General features: G+C 42.1%; 1 protein-coding gene across 1 annotated transcript in view; it reads right to left on the minus strand.

Annotated features, from left to right (window-relative positions):
- LOC149465842 (uncharacterized) overlaps positions 1–13,858 on the minus strand; it is a 72,517-nt gene that overhangs the window by 11,866 nt on the left and 46,793 nt on the right. The gene's annotated exons all lie outside the window — the stretch shown is intronic.

Genomic DNA, 13,858 nt, shown 5'->3' on the forward strand with positions numbered 1-13,858 from the left:
TTTCTTTCTTTCTTTCTTTCTTTCTTTCTTTCTTTCTTTCTTTCTTTCTTTCTTTCTTTCTTTCTTTCTTTCTTTCTCTCTTTCTCTCTTTCTCTCTCTCTCTCTCTCTCTCTCTCTCTCTTTCTCTCTCTCTCTCTCTCTCTCTTTCTCTCTTTCTCTCTCTCTCTTTCTTTCTTTCTTTCTTTCTTTCTTTCTTTCTTTCCCTAATAAATTATATGAAATACCTCAAGGTGTGTCTGTAAGTGCTGGGTGATCAAGGTGTGTCTTCATCAGTTGTGCAGAGAAATAGTAGGACAATTCAGTGGCTTCTCTGTGGGTATCCTCACACCTACATACCTAAATTGTAAAAAGTGGCCCTCTTTCTCATCATAGAAATGTAGCACCCTCCTAGTTAGCTAGGGGGACCTAGCTACTTGTTTTTTTCAGCTAGAAAGGCTGAGTAGCAGCCTTGACTGAGTCAGAGGGTAATTTTGGGTCAGGACTGAGGGGCTCTGCAGGTCAGTTCCCTAATATCTCCCCCTGCTCTAGAAACTTGCAGAAGGTTATATAAACAGTGGGTGGGGGTGAGGAGGGACTGGCTTGCACATTTAGAGGACTCTGGCCAATCATGGGGCCAGGGCAGACTTTAAATGTGATAGTTCAGCAGCAGGAGAGTTTGGGTGGAAGATGAAGCGAGAGGAAGAGATATAGGAGCATGTGGGCCCAGTGGAAAGGGGCCTATCTCGAGGTTGGATTTGGGAAGGAGGAACACTTTACCTCACAGGCCCCCTGAGAGAGGACCACCTGTAGAGACAGAGAAAAAGCCAGCCCAGCAGAAGGCCTGAAGCTACCAACCTAATCAGCCTACAGGAGAAGAACAGTGAATACTCCTACACCCCTTGCACCAAAGAAGGGGAGAGGGCATTTGGGTGGGAAACCTGACTAGCCCCTATCTGGGACTGTGCATTTAAGGTGACATATTCTGAGTCCCCTTCTTTAGGGAAAAGCCCTCAGTACAGCTGGATAAGAAGTAAATTTTTCTGGGGTCTGGGGTGGTACACCAGGAGAGACTGGATAGCTCTCCTAGAAGACAATTTCCTATTCTGGACTTGTACATAGTTGCCAGGAAATTGCCCTCAGTTTAATGTTCCTTGGGCATCCTATGTATCCCTCAACCCCATCCAAGTTTATTACCCCTTAATAAAATCACAAAAACAAGCATAAGAACTTTTTACTGTCTCTGGAGTGCAAGTCTGAAGAAAATGCATGTTGTTTGGCTGTGCAGGACTATAGGGGGACCCATTCTTCAGCAACTCCTAAGGGGGTAGTGCTACAGAAGGTTAAAGTCTGGACACGCTATCTTGTACAGCATGCACATGCCTGCATATATGTGCCAGTCTTAACATGTCTTGAGGCTCAGAATGTTAGCTCATATTCCTGGGTTTGTTTGCTAAAATGATTACTACCTCTTCTTTGCTGGATATAGTTTTGTGCAAAGTTAGAACCTTTGGTGCAAAGTGGGGTCAGAATGGCTAACAGCAGGTCTCTGTGGTTAAATCAGGGAAACATGTGGCTGCATCTCAACTGGTCTTTATATGACTCTATAACAAGAAATTCTAACTGATGGTTATTACTTCAGTAAAACAGTTCAGAACACAAACTACTTACGCTTACCCTAATAAATAGCCTCCCTCTCAGTGAAGTCCAGGATAGCTCTGGTAACCGAGGTAATCAACTGGAAAAAACCCAGGCCCAAAAACAAAGGGAGGCAATCCCATTAGAGCCACGATACTCTGGTAACAATTAGGAAAGGTATCCCCACATTAGCTGGGTCTTCTGAAGAAACTGTGTTTTATTAGGCTCTTGTCCGGCTGCCCTCACATCAATTCTGACAGTGGAGAACCTCTCATCTGGCTACAGATGACTTGCACAGCTACCTCTGCTTCATCAGGTGTGCCCTTTCTGAGCTGCGAAGGACCTTATATTTCACAGGCATGTCCAGGAACCCAAGAAGTTGTGGTAAATGGAGTTTAAAGGGCCTGCATCTGAACATGGTGAGTAAATGGGTACTGTATTTCTGTCCATCCAGTCCTGAGGTTTACATAGCTATACCATGTACCACAGCACTGAATGGCAAGGGAGGAGACCTAATCTTTTTGAACTCCAGTTTCACTTTTGCTGGCAGATCATCTCCATACCCTGCCCCAAAATATTACTGGAAAGTGAAAGGAGAAACAGCACACTGACGAGCTTATCTCACTATCATTCTGTTCTCTCCAACCATCATCATGCTTCTTGTATTGCAGCACACCTGATTGGATTGTTGTGCAGCTTTCTCTCTCCCAATGTTAGCTATGCTGTGCCGTAGACTGCAAGAGGCAAATGTCAAGTCAAACCCAAGAACTTGCACTATCTGCATTTCAAATTTGATTTAATAATGTATTTATAAATAGAACTGCATCAATTGGGTCTTAAATATCTGCCTTCCGTTCATCTATAAAGCATTGTCTTTGTTCTTTAGTAACTTTGCTATTTAATAATTGTGTCTGTTCTGGAACACTTATTGTGCCTTTTTTATTATAGCATTGGATTTAATTCTGTACATACAAATATCTTTGTTTTGACATCTAGTGCCAATTCAGTGTAACTACAACTTGTTATTTGTATATAATTTGTATGATCCAGTTTCCCTATATGTTGAGGATAGTTAATTTAGTTCTTAGATAGACCACTCCCTTCTTTATGTTCCACCAGTAAGCTACCAGCCTTCATAGCAGGCATAAGGCTGAGAAGATTATTGTCTCTTTATACTTCCAATGTACTGCATTTTAACAAGTCAAACTATGTTAGGCTAAATTGCCATGTTTTGTTGGAGAGCTGAGCTGTCTGTTTAGGGTGCTTCTTCAGCAGCTGACCATACTGGTCAGACAGACCAAGGTCTAAAGGTGGTATGCTATATTTCAAAAAGTATTGGGACCCCTGCCTTTACACACACGTTAACTTTAATGGCAGCCCAGTCTTAGTCCGTAGGGTTCAATATTGAGTTGGCCCAACCTTTGCAGCTATACCAGCTTCAACTCTTCTAGGAAGGCTGTCCACAAGGTTTAGGAGTGTGTCTATGGGAATGTTCGACCATTCTTCCAGAAGCTCATTTCTCACAAATCAGGCATGATGTCGGACAAGAAGGCCTGGCTTGCAGTCTCCACTCTAATTCATCCAAAAGCTGTTCTATCAGGTTGAGGTTAGGACCCTGTGCAGGCCATCCAAGTTCCTCTACCCCAAACTCGCTCATCCATGTCTTTATGGACCTTGCTTTGTGCACTGGTGCGCAGTCATGTTGGAACAGGAAGGGGCCATCCCCAAACTCTTCCCACAAAGTTGGAAGCATGAAATTGTCCAAAATGTCTTTGTATGCTGATGCCTTAAGAGTTCCCTTCACTGGAACTAAGGGACAAAGCCCAACCCCTGAAAAACAACCCCATACCATAATCCCCCCTCGACCAAACTTTATACTTGGCACAATTCAGTTATGTAAGTACTGTTTTCCTGGAAACTGCCAAACCCAGACACGTCCATCGGATTGCCAGACAGAGAAGCATAATTCATCACTCCAGAGAACACGTTTCCACTGCTCTAGAGTCCAGTAATGGCATGCTTTACACCGCTGCATCTGACACCTTTCATTGCACTTGGTTATGTAAAGCTTGGATGCAGCTGATCAGCCATGAAAACCCATTCCATGAAGCTCTTTAAGCACTGTTGTGCTAATCTGAAGGCCACACGAAGTTTGCAGGTCTTTAGCTATTGACTCTGCAGACAGTTGACGACTTCTGTGCACTGTGCACTTCAGCATGAGCTGACCCCACTCTGTCATTTTACAGTTAACCGTGGAATATTTAGTAGCAAGGAAATTTCACAGATGGACTTATTGCACAGGTGGCAACCTATCACGGTACCACGCTTGAATTTGCTTGAGCTCCTGAGAGCGACCCATTCTTTCACAAATGTTTGTAGAAGCAGTCTGCATGCCTAGGTGCTTGATTTTATACACCTGTGGCCATGGAGGTGATTGGAAAACCTGAATCCAATGATTTGGCGCTATATAAATACTGTATAATAATTTGGAGGGGCGTCCCAATACGTTTGGCAATATAGTGTATGTCAATACATAAAGCAGTGCTTGAAACAGAATAGTGTCTGTTATTTATTTATCGTATATCACAGGACACAGAGCAGGCTATTCATGACTATGTGGGTTATAGGCCACCTATAGGTGAATTGACACTGGTCGGCCAATCAGAGAGTGCATCCTCCCCTATATAACCCCTCTTATAAAGGAAGTACTTCAGTTTTTTTGCCAGTGTCTGGAAGGTGGATGGTCACTGAAAGTATTGCTGTGCTCTTGGAGCATACCTGAAAGTCCAGAATAGTTCCATTAAAGAATCAGGGACTTGCATCGGATTCATTCGGAAGGCTATGAGCTAAAATGGATGGTACCCGAGCCTCGCTGGATAAGGAGAAGAATCCTTGAGGTTTTGCCTGTAATGCAGCCTTATGGCGCTGGACTCGCGCAGATGGAACCCTGTGCAGTATTAAATCTGACCAAGGTGCTTTTAGTGGGGTGCTATACGGGTCCAAGGTGGTATTCCCTCAGCGTAGGTACTGAGACCTTGAAGGTCTGTATGACAATACTTGCCGTGACGGGTGAAGGCACACTCCACTAGGAGTGTGGGGGCATCTTGGGCAATCTGCCATCAGGCGTCAGTGGCTCAGGTTTGCAAGGCCGCTACATAATCTTCGGTTCACACATTCACATATTTCTAGAAGGTGGATGTCAGAGCCGCAGAGGATTGTGCCTTTTGCCTCAGTGTTTTATGGATGGCTGAGTAGATCCTGAGGGATTATTGATGGTGGCTGTCATGGTGTCACCCTCCCCTCAAATTTATTATTGCTTTGGGGCATCCCAGATGTTCTGTGTCCCATGATGTATGATACAGAAAATTGAATTTTTTCTACATACTTACCTGTAAAATCCATTTCTTGGAGTACCTAACAGGACACAGAGGTCCCACCCCTCTTTCTGGGATATCATTGCAGAAAGGGAGAGATAAAAAAAGTCAGACTAGCTCGCTTGTGGGCTCCCAGTAACTAGAACCAGTGTTTTAACTCTCTGAGGGTTTCTTTTTCTTCACACAGTGGAAAAGTCCGATATAAGCCTTATTGTACAATGGAGAAATGACTCAGTCAACTTTCGTGGAGATGCAAATCTTTTCTTTTTCTATTAGAAAAAATGTCACTTTCCTAAAGGTGATGACACTGCAGGTAGAAAAGAGCTGATGCAATATGCTTTTACTTTTTTTACAGTGCCTGCCAACCAGGGAAGCAGAATCTATTGGAGCTAATATACTGGGTGCAGTACTTATGTGAACTTCTAGGGCAGATAGGCCGCAGCACCGATTGGGCTACAGAGTCCCTGTCTCTAAGTGGTAGTCTGTATTGCAGAAAATCCTGGACCCGATTAACTGGCAACAACTATGGAACTTGTAACATGTAGTGGTGTAGTAGGGGTTAAGAAAGCCCTCAACCAGTCCTTAGAAATATGACTGATGACCTTGTCGCTGGGGGGCCCCTTTTCCTTGCAGTCTTCCCGTGGATATAGTGGTGCTGATGGCGACAACCTTATTCACCAGCATGCAGAACTGACTATCCTGCGTCTCAGCAGGATCAACAATCTAGAAAATTTCTTCTCCTTTCTCTGTCTCAGAATGATCCAGCCCGAAGCCTACTGGATCAGCTCTCTGTTCTCACACACGTCCTACCTCTGTCTCCAGCTTCCTCTCTCTCTCTCCGAGGGTACCTAGGCTTTCCTTTTTATGTGCTGCCTCCCCTTTGCTTATTCACTTAGGAATTGTAGTTCTACTCCAGATAAACTGAATGAAAGACCCCTGCTGCCAGCATACAAATCCCAACAATCTTACAGTAGCATTAGTATTCAAGTTTTTGCCCTAATTAAACTGCAGAACACTGCCACCTTGTAGCCATCCAACAATCTGCAATCAGTAATAATGCAGTGTGTTACACAAGTATAGAGCCAGTAAAGATGGAGTGTCAGAACCTCTAATTAGCACACGTGTTCTGGGCAGGGGCAGACTGACAACTCATGGGGCCCCCGGGCAATAGGGGATCATGGGGCCCTTGTGTCCTTGCCCAAACTCAAAAAAGCCTATGAAAAAGGTACCAGGGGCATCTCATGGGACCCCTACTGACCCCGGGCCCTCGGGCAGTGCCCGAGATTCCAAATGGTCAGTCCGCCCCTGGTTCTGGGTGAATACCGTAACCATTTTCTGGCCGCCCTGTAACAGTTTTACTGTTCTGGAGCAGCCACTCTGTGCAAAATCACATAAATATATATGATTTTGCATTTCTGGGTAGGGGGTGTGAGCACGCAGCCCTACCTGCTCTGTCATTGGCTCCCAAAGATGTCAATCACCGAGTCCCAGCCAGGCCATTCATTGCTGGGACTCAGTGATCGGCAGAGCAGCTAACAGGGAAGAGATCTGAGTGTAAACAACACAGATCTCTCTCCTGTCAGCAGGGACATGCTGCTTTCTATCTCTCTGCAAAGCAGAGAAATAAAAATCAGCACGTTCCCTAGTAAAACAGAACACAGTAATTACAATACAGTACAGTTAACCCTTTGATCACCCCAGAGGTTAACCCCTTCCTGCCCAGTGTCATTAGTACAGTACCAGTGCTTTATATTAGCACTGATCACTGTATTAGTGTCACTGGAGATGTCAGTGGCAGTTAGTCAGTTCCCATCCAGTTACTGCCAGAATGCTCGCCACAATCCCACAATGCAGCTATAAGTCGCTGATCATCGCCATTACTAGTATAAAAATAAATAAAAAATTCCAGTATATATACCGCCATTTGTAGATGCTATAACTTTCACGCAAGCCAATTAATATATACTTATTTGCATTTTTTTTTTACCAAAGACATGTAGCAGAATACATTTTGACCTAGTTTTATGAAGAAATTTTTTTTTTTAGTTTTTTATTGGATATGTTTTATAACAAAAAATAAAAAATATTGTTTTTTTGTAAACTTTGTCTTTTTCTATTTATAACACAAAGAATGAATAACCCAGTGATGATCAAATACTACCAGAAAACTCTATTTGTGTGAAAAAATTGATTTGGTTTATTTTTAATTAACACACATTGAATTATAATACAGTTTTTTATAATCAGAAGAAATTCTTGGGACTCCTTGTCTTCAGTCATCCTGGCTGCAATCCAGTGGATCTGTTGTAATAAGCTTCTCCCCTTCAGCATGATATTGGTTATGTGGCGGTGAGGATTGGGAATCCTTGGTTTGGGTAGAAGCATAACCAACTAGCCCTTTCATGTGAGTGACATATTTCTAAAGAAAATGCTCCTGGCAACTTGTGTAATGGTACCTCATTGATTGGTGAGCATCATGAAAGGTGGGTAATAATAATGAACATGGTTTACTGTGGCATAACTGTTTGACATTTGGTAGCTGCCTTTGTGGCTCTTTCACATGACATTGCGGAGCCACAATGGAAGTTGGTGTTGGAAGGCTTGGCTTCTATCTGAAAGACACTGATCATAAGTCTATACAAGAAGCAGATCGCTTTAAAATACCTACCATGTGTCAATGACTGCAAGTCCCCACTCTGATCAATGTCTAAATGGTGAAGTATTTCAGAGCCAAAAGCTCAACATCCCTTATTAGAACTGGCTTAGATGGCAAATGATGCCCCTCCCCCAGCACAGTCCAGCCCTGGGTCTAAATCATACAGGCTGAATTACAAGGGTTTTTTTTCTGCATAGTTACATTGATCCATTCAGGACCAGTATAATGATGCATATTCCATACCTGGCTTATCCTTGTGAAAGCAAAGAATCATTGTAGTAGCCACACCTATACCAGTATTCTTCACTATCTTCTGGTTCCAGAACTCCCATCTGTCCCTGATTTCGAGGAACTGTCCCTCATTTGGATCAAAATCCATCTGTCCCTCTTTGCTCATCATTTGTCCCTCATTTTGGTTTGATGTACCTGTATGTAAAATACACTATTTATCTGTCAGAAATGTTTTACAGTGCTAAAGCTTTCACTAATTTCTAAATTGTTGCATTTATACATTTCAAAAGCCAATTTAATGGAAGAGTAGTGGTAAAAAAAAACAAAACACTTCTGGGTTTAACCAGCAATTTGTTGTGTATTAATTCTCCTTATAATGGGGTGTGTCCTATGCAGGGGTGGACTGACCATTCAGGCACTGGTCGAGGGCCCGGGGTCAGTAGAGGGCCCCATGAAATATCCCTGGTACGGTTTATAGGCTTTTTTGGGTGTGCTTTGAGTGTGGGTAAGGACACAGGGGCCCCATGATCCCCTATTGCCCGTGGGTCCCATGAGTTGTCAGTCCGCCCCTGGCCCTATGTCTACTAATAGGTGTCCCTCTTTCCCATCTCAGACAGTTGGGAGGTATCTAGTCCACATACTGTACAGCTTTCCTGCTGCATTAAAACAACATAGTGTTGCTTGCTTGGCACAGATGCCATTCAGAAAACACCTTGCATTTTTCTCAATTAATGCAAAATATTCTCTGATTTGATGAGGTGGAGAGGTGGGGGCAGTGACATCATGATCTCCACCTCATCCCTTCACCCAATCTGAGAATGCCTTGTATTCAATGAGGAAATTGCAAGGCTTTCTCTGAATGGTGCATGTGCCAAGTGATTGGCTGCCCTGCTGCATTGTAACCACAGGGAATGGCTCACTCTGGGACCCAGAGAATAACAAGGATCGGTGAAGTAGTGGAGGATTCTGTGCTTCTGCCAAAATTGGTAGGGTAAGGAATATGCATACTTACATTGGTCCAAGCTGGACCAGTGTAACTATACAAAAAAATTTAACTTTAAAACATCTTAGCTTTCAGAATAGCAACAAAAGACATAACCACAACTCCTCGGATTTAGTGTCCTTTTGCTTTGTTTTCTGCTGTTTTCTGCATGATCTTTTGTCAGTTCTGTTTGAAGGGGGTATTCACACATAGCAGTATATTTATAAAAAAAAATGCTATGTGAATGTCTCAGCATTTGTACCGCTGTTGTGAATAATCTGTGTAATATGTTTAATATGATTATGTCCTGTGACTGTCAGCCTTATCTAGTGCCCATAATATCGTATTTGCCAAATTGAGATATTTACAACCACTAGATGGAGCTGATGATCAGAGGAAATAAACATTTTATATACATTTGGGGGATTATTTGCAGAGGCTGTGCGAATGCTGAGACATTCACACTGCAAAATATTTATAAATAGATCCCCATAGTTTGAGACCATGTTATTGTTGCATTTTACCTGTGCATAATGAGTTATATTTACATTTGTAACAACGTTTGCTTTAAATACAGTATATGCTGACAAACTGATAGTCCACAAGCTGACTTTTGTTTTCATTTAAAGCCCAATTGTAGCTGTCCAAAAAATTTAAGAAATAGACTGAATTAAAGTATATACTTCCTGTGTGTTTTTTTTCCACAGCACTGGTACAAAAGTCCTATGATGGGCATGAAGCTGCAGCTAAGGACTGATGCTCTTTGTATGTGCAGTCTGACATGCCTTCTCTTGCCTTGTTCCAACTACAGCACTGCAATCAGCAATGCTTGTTGTATGATCCACCTATTATTTTCTATAATTTTTAGTGTAGCTACAATTGGGCTTGAAATTTTGTTCCAATGAAAAAGTATCTTTTTAGAGACTATATGCTAATTTAAAGTGAATCTGTTTCTAGGCCATGGACATTCAACATTTTGTATACACTTGGTAGTAAAAGAGCTTAAAACACACCCTAGTTGATCAATGTGGCTGCAAACACTGTGAAGCAATTCATCCTCAAAGATCAGAGGTAGTTCGAATCCCCACCACGGCACCACCTGCCTGGAGTTTGCATGTTCTCCCTGTGTCTGCATGGGTTTCCTCCCACACTCCAAAGACATGCTGGTAGGTGAATTGGCTCCTGTCTAAATTGTCCCTAGTATGTGTATGTATGAATGTGAGTTAGGAACCTTAGATTGTACACCCCTTGAGGGTTAGGGACTGATGTGAATGTACAATATATATGTAAAGCGCTGTGTAAATTGACAACACTATATAAGTACCTGAAATAAATAAATTTACTGCTTGTTGAGAAAAATTGACCACTTGTCATCCATTCACAGTAGATTTACTGCGAGTGAGTGGTAAGTGCAGGCTCAGCAAAGTAAATATACGTTGCTGGGTTTGGAGTACACATGTACGTGACCCATGCTGTGATGAAAAACACAGCATGAGTTTGTCAGAAGGTTTCAGCCAATGGTTTTTGCTGAAACCTGCTGATTGGCTGTGTCCAATCACAGCATAGAGTTCTGTGTTTACAAACACACAGAACTTTGTGTACACAGAACAGTCAACTGGCTGTTTCTTCTCCCTGAAAAGAAGGGAATAAAAACAGCCAAGTCTGTAAAAAAAAGCATCACACATTACACTTGTATTTACACAGTTAACCCCTTGATTGCCCTTTGATATTAACCCTTTCCCAGCCAATATTACAGTGTACAGTTTACATTTCTATACAGTTTACACATATGTATGATCACTGCATTAGTGTCACTAGTGACATCAGTGTTAGTTAGTTAGTTAGTGTCCCTCCCAGCCCGTGTCTGTTGGTGCCAGATTGTCTGCCACACTATCACAATCACATTATAAGTCAATGATCACCGCCATTACAAGTGTAGAATCTATAGCTGCATAAATTCCAGTATATATATATATACTAGCGTTTATAGACGCTATAACTTTCACACAAACCAGTTAATATACACTTATTGGGATGTTTTACCAAAGATGTAGCAAAATACATTTTGGCCTAAATTTATGAAGAAACTTGATTTTTTTTATTGGATATATTTTATAACAAAAAATTGATTTTTTTTTTTACAAAAATTTCAGTCTTTGTTTATATAACAAAAAATAAGTGGTGATCAAATACCACCAAAAGAATGCTCTATTTGTGTGAAAAATTATTTAAATTTCATTTGGGAATGTTGCATGATTGAGCAATTGCCAGCTAAGGCAGCACAGTGCACAACAGCAAAAAAATGCTCTGGTCATGAAAAGGGTAAAACCTTTTGAAGGTCAAGTGGTTAATACTGAAATGTCCATAGCCTTGCCAGAGGTTCACTTTTAGAAAATTTGAGCTTGGATAGCATCTGGTTCTGCTTTTTCACACCATTTTAACCTGATCAAACAAACAATAAGAAGAATATATCCCTAGCCTACATAATGGCTATGACCAATGAGTGGGGCTAGTAAAGATGTTGACAGCATACTGTTACTGACTATAAGGACATCTGTATTGACAGAGATCTGGAGACTGCCACTGCTAACCTCTTAGAAATAATAGTTGCCTGGCTATCTGTCTTCAGTGATTTCTGAGACATTTATCTAAAATACTTATAGAGCCAGTGAAAACAGAGAGTGTCAGGACCCCTGATTAGCTCACATGTTCTAGGTTAATAACTTGAAAAGTTATTTGATCATTATAACAACTGGACAACAGGCAGAAGAGGAAGTCAGTCATAGCAGCATAATACGAAATTTCACATCACCAGCATGTATCCCAAATGTGAATGTTACCTTGCACTTGTTGTTTTTTTTGTGCACAATTATTATATTATTATACAGGATTTACATAGCGCCAACAGTTTGCTCAGCGCTTTACAATATAACGGGAGACAAGACAATACAGCAATACTAGGAAGAGTAGAATATTCCATTATTAGCTGAGAGCAGGATAGGCTTCCCTGAAGATATAGGTTTTCAGAGATCGCCTAAAAGTAAGCAGAGTAGGCGATAATCTGATAAATTGGGGTAGAGAGTTCCAGAGAGGGGGAAGCTCTGGAGAAGTCCTGGAGACAAGCATGGGAGGAGGAGCAAAGGGAACTAGAGAGCAGGAGGTCTTGTGAGGAGAGGAGTGTACATGTTTGGGTGATATTTGGAGACAAGATTGCTGATGTAATTTGGGGCAGAGTTATAAATGGCTTTATAAGTTATTGTTAATGTTTTGAAATTTATCCGTTGGGCAATGGGAGGCCAGTGGAGGGATTGGCAGAGAGGGGTGGCAGATACAGAACGGTTAGTAAGGTGAATGAGTCTGGCAGCAGCATTCATGATAGACTGAAGAGGGGATAGCCTGCGATGAGGTAGGCCAATGAGGAGGGAGTTACAATAGTCAAGGCGAGATACAGTGGGGCAAAAAAGTATTTAGTCAGCCACCAATTGTGCAAGTTCTCCCATTTAAAAAGATGAGAGAGGCCTGTAATTGGCATCATAGGTAGACCTCAACTATGAGAGACAAAATGAGAAAAAAAATCCAGACAATCACATTGGCTGATTTGGAAAGAATTTATTTGCAAATTATGGTGGAAAATAAGTATTTGGTCAATATCAAAATTTCATCTCAATACTTTGTTATACATCCTTTGTTGGCAATGACAGAGGTCAAACGTTTCCTGTATGTCTTCACGAGGTTGACACACACTGTTGCTGGTATGTTGGCCCATTCCTCCATGCAGATCTCATCTAGAGCAGTGATGTTTTGGGGCTGTCGCTGGGCAACACGGACTTTCAACTCCCTCCAAAGGTGTTCTATGGGGTTGAGATCTGGAGACTGGCTAGGCCACTCCAGGACCCTGAAATGCTTCTTACGAAGCCACTCCTAAATGGTACTTTTTTGCCCCACTGTATAACAAGGGAGTGAATAAGTTGCTTAGTGGTTTCCGAGGTTAAGATGTATTTTGGTTTTGTGCTGCCCTAGGCAAGACTAAAATTGGGCACCCCCCCACCTCCAACAAAACCAAAATCGGGCACCCCACCATCTAAATTTGTCCCACCTCAGCCACGGTATGTCATTTGGTGCCAAATTATGGTACCTAAAAATCTCCATAGGCAACATTTTAACAGCCTTTACAAGTTACCAGCTTAGAGGTACACAGGAGGTCTGGTGCTAGAATTTTTGCTCTCACTCTGATGTTCATGGCAGTACCTCACATGTTTGGTGCGATCTCCATTTACATATGCATGAGGGACCTATGTGTGTGTTGCGTGTGAGCGTGGGGGGGGGGGGGTGGGGAATGGGGGTACTTAAAAAATTTTTTTGCTATCTTATTATAATTTTTTTTAACACTGTACCTTTAACTTTTTTTTTATCAACTTTATTTCTATTACAAGGGATGAACATTTATTTTTATGTATTTATTTCAGGTACTTATATAGTGCCATAAGTTTTACACAGTGCTTTACATATATATTGTACGTTCACGTCAGTCCCTAACCCTCAAGGGGCATACAATCTAAGGTCCCTAACTCACATTCATACATACACATACTAGGGCCAATTTAGACAGGATCTAATTAACTTATCAGCATGTCTTTAGAGTGTGGGAGGAAACCAGGGTACCCGGAGGAAACCCACGCAGACACAGTGAGAACATGCAAACTCCAGGGAGGAGGTGCTGTGGCTGGGATTCGAGCCAATGACCCTAGTACTGCCAGGCGGGAGTGCTAACCATTTATCCACTGTGCTGTCCATAACATCCCTTGTGATAGCTTGGGCCATGACAGTTCCTCTTTATGGAGAGGTCTGTGGTCTATTAGACCCCAAATCTCTCCTCTGGCCTCCCAATGCATGTGAATAGACACAGATCAGTCTGTTCAGTTGCTTCACTGGCTGCTAACAGCCAGGTAAACAAAGAGCCAAAACAGGAAGTGACAAAATCCTTGTTGCTTGCTGTTTCTG

The sequence above is a fragment of the Staurois parvus genome, unplaced genomic scaffold (assembly GCF_062004578.1).
Source record: "Staurois parvus isolate SC_StPar_1 unplaced genomic scaffold, SC_StPar_1.0 ptg000137l, whole genome shotgun sequence".
Classification (NCBI taxonomy): domain Eukaryota; kingdom Metazoa; phylum Chordata; class Amphibia; order Anura; family Ranidae; genus Staurois; species Staurois parvus.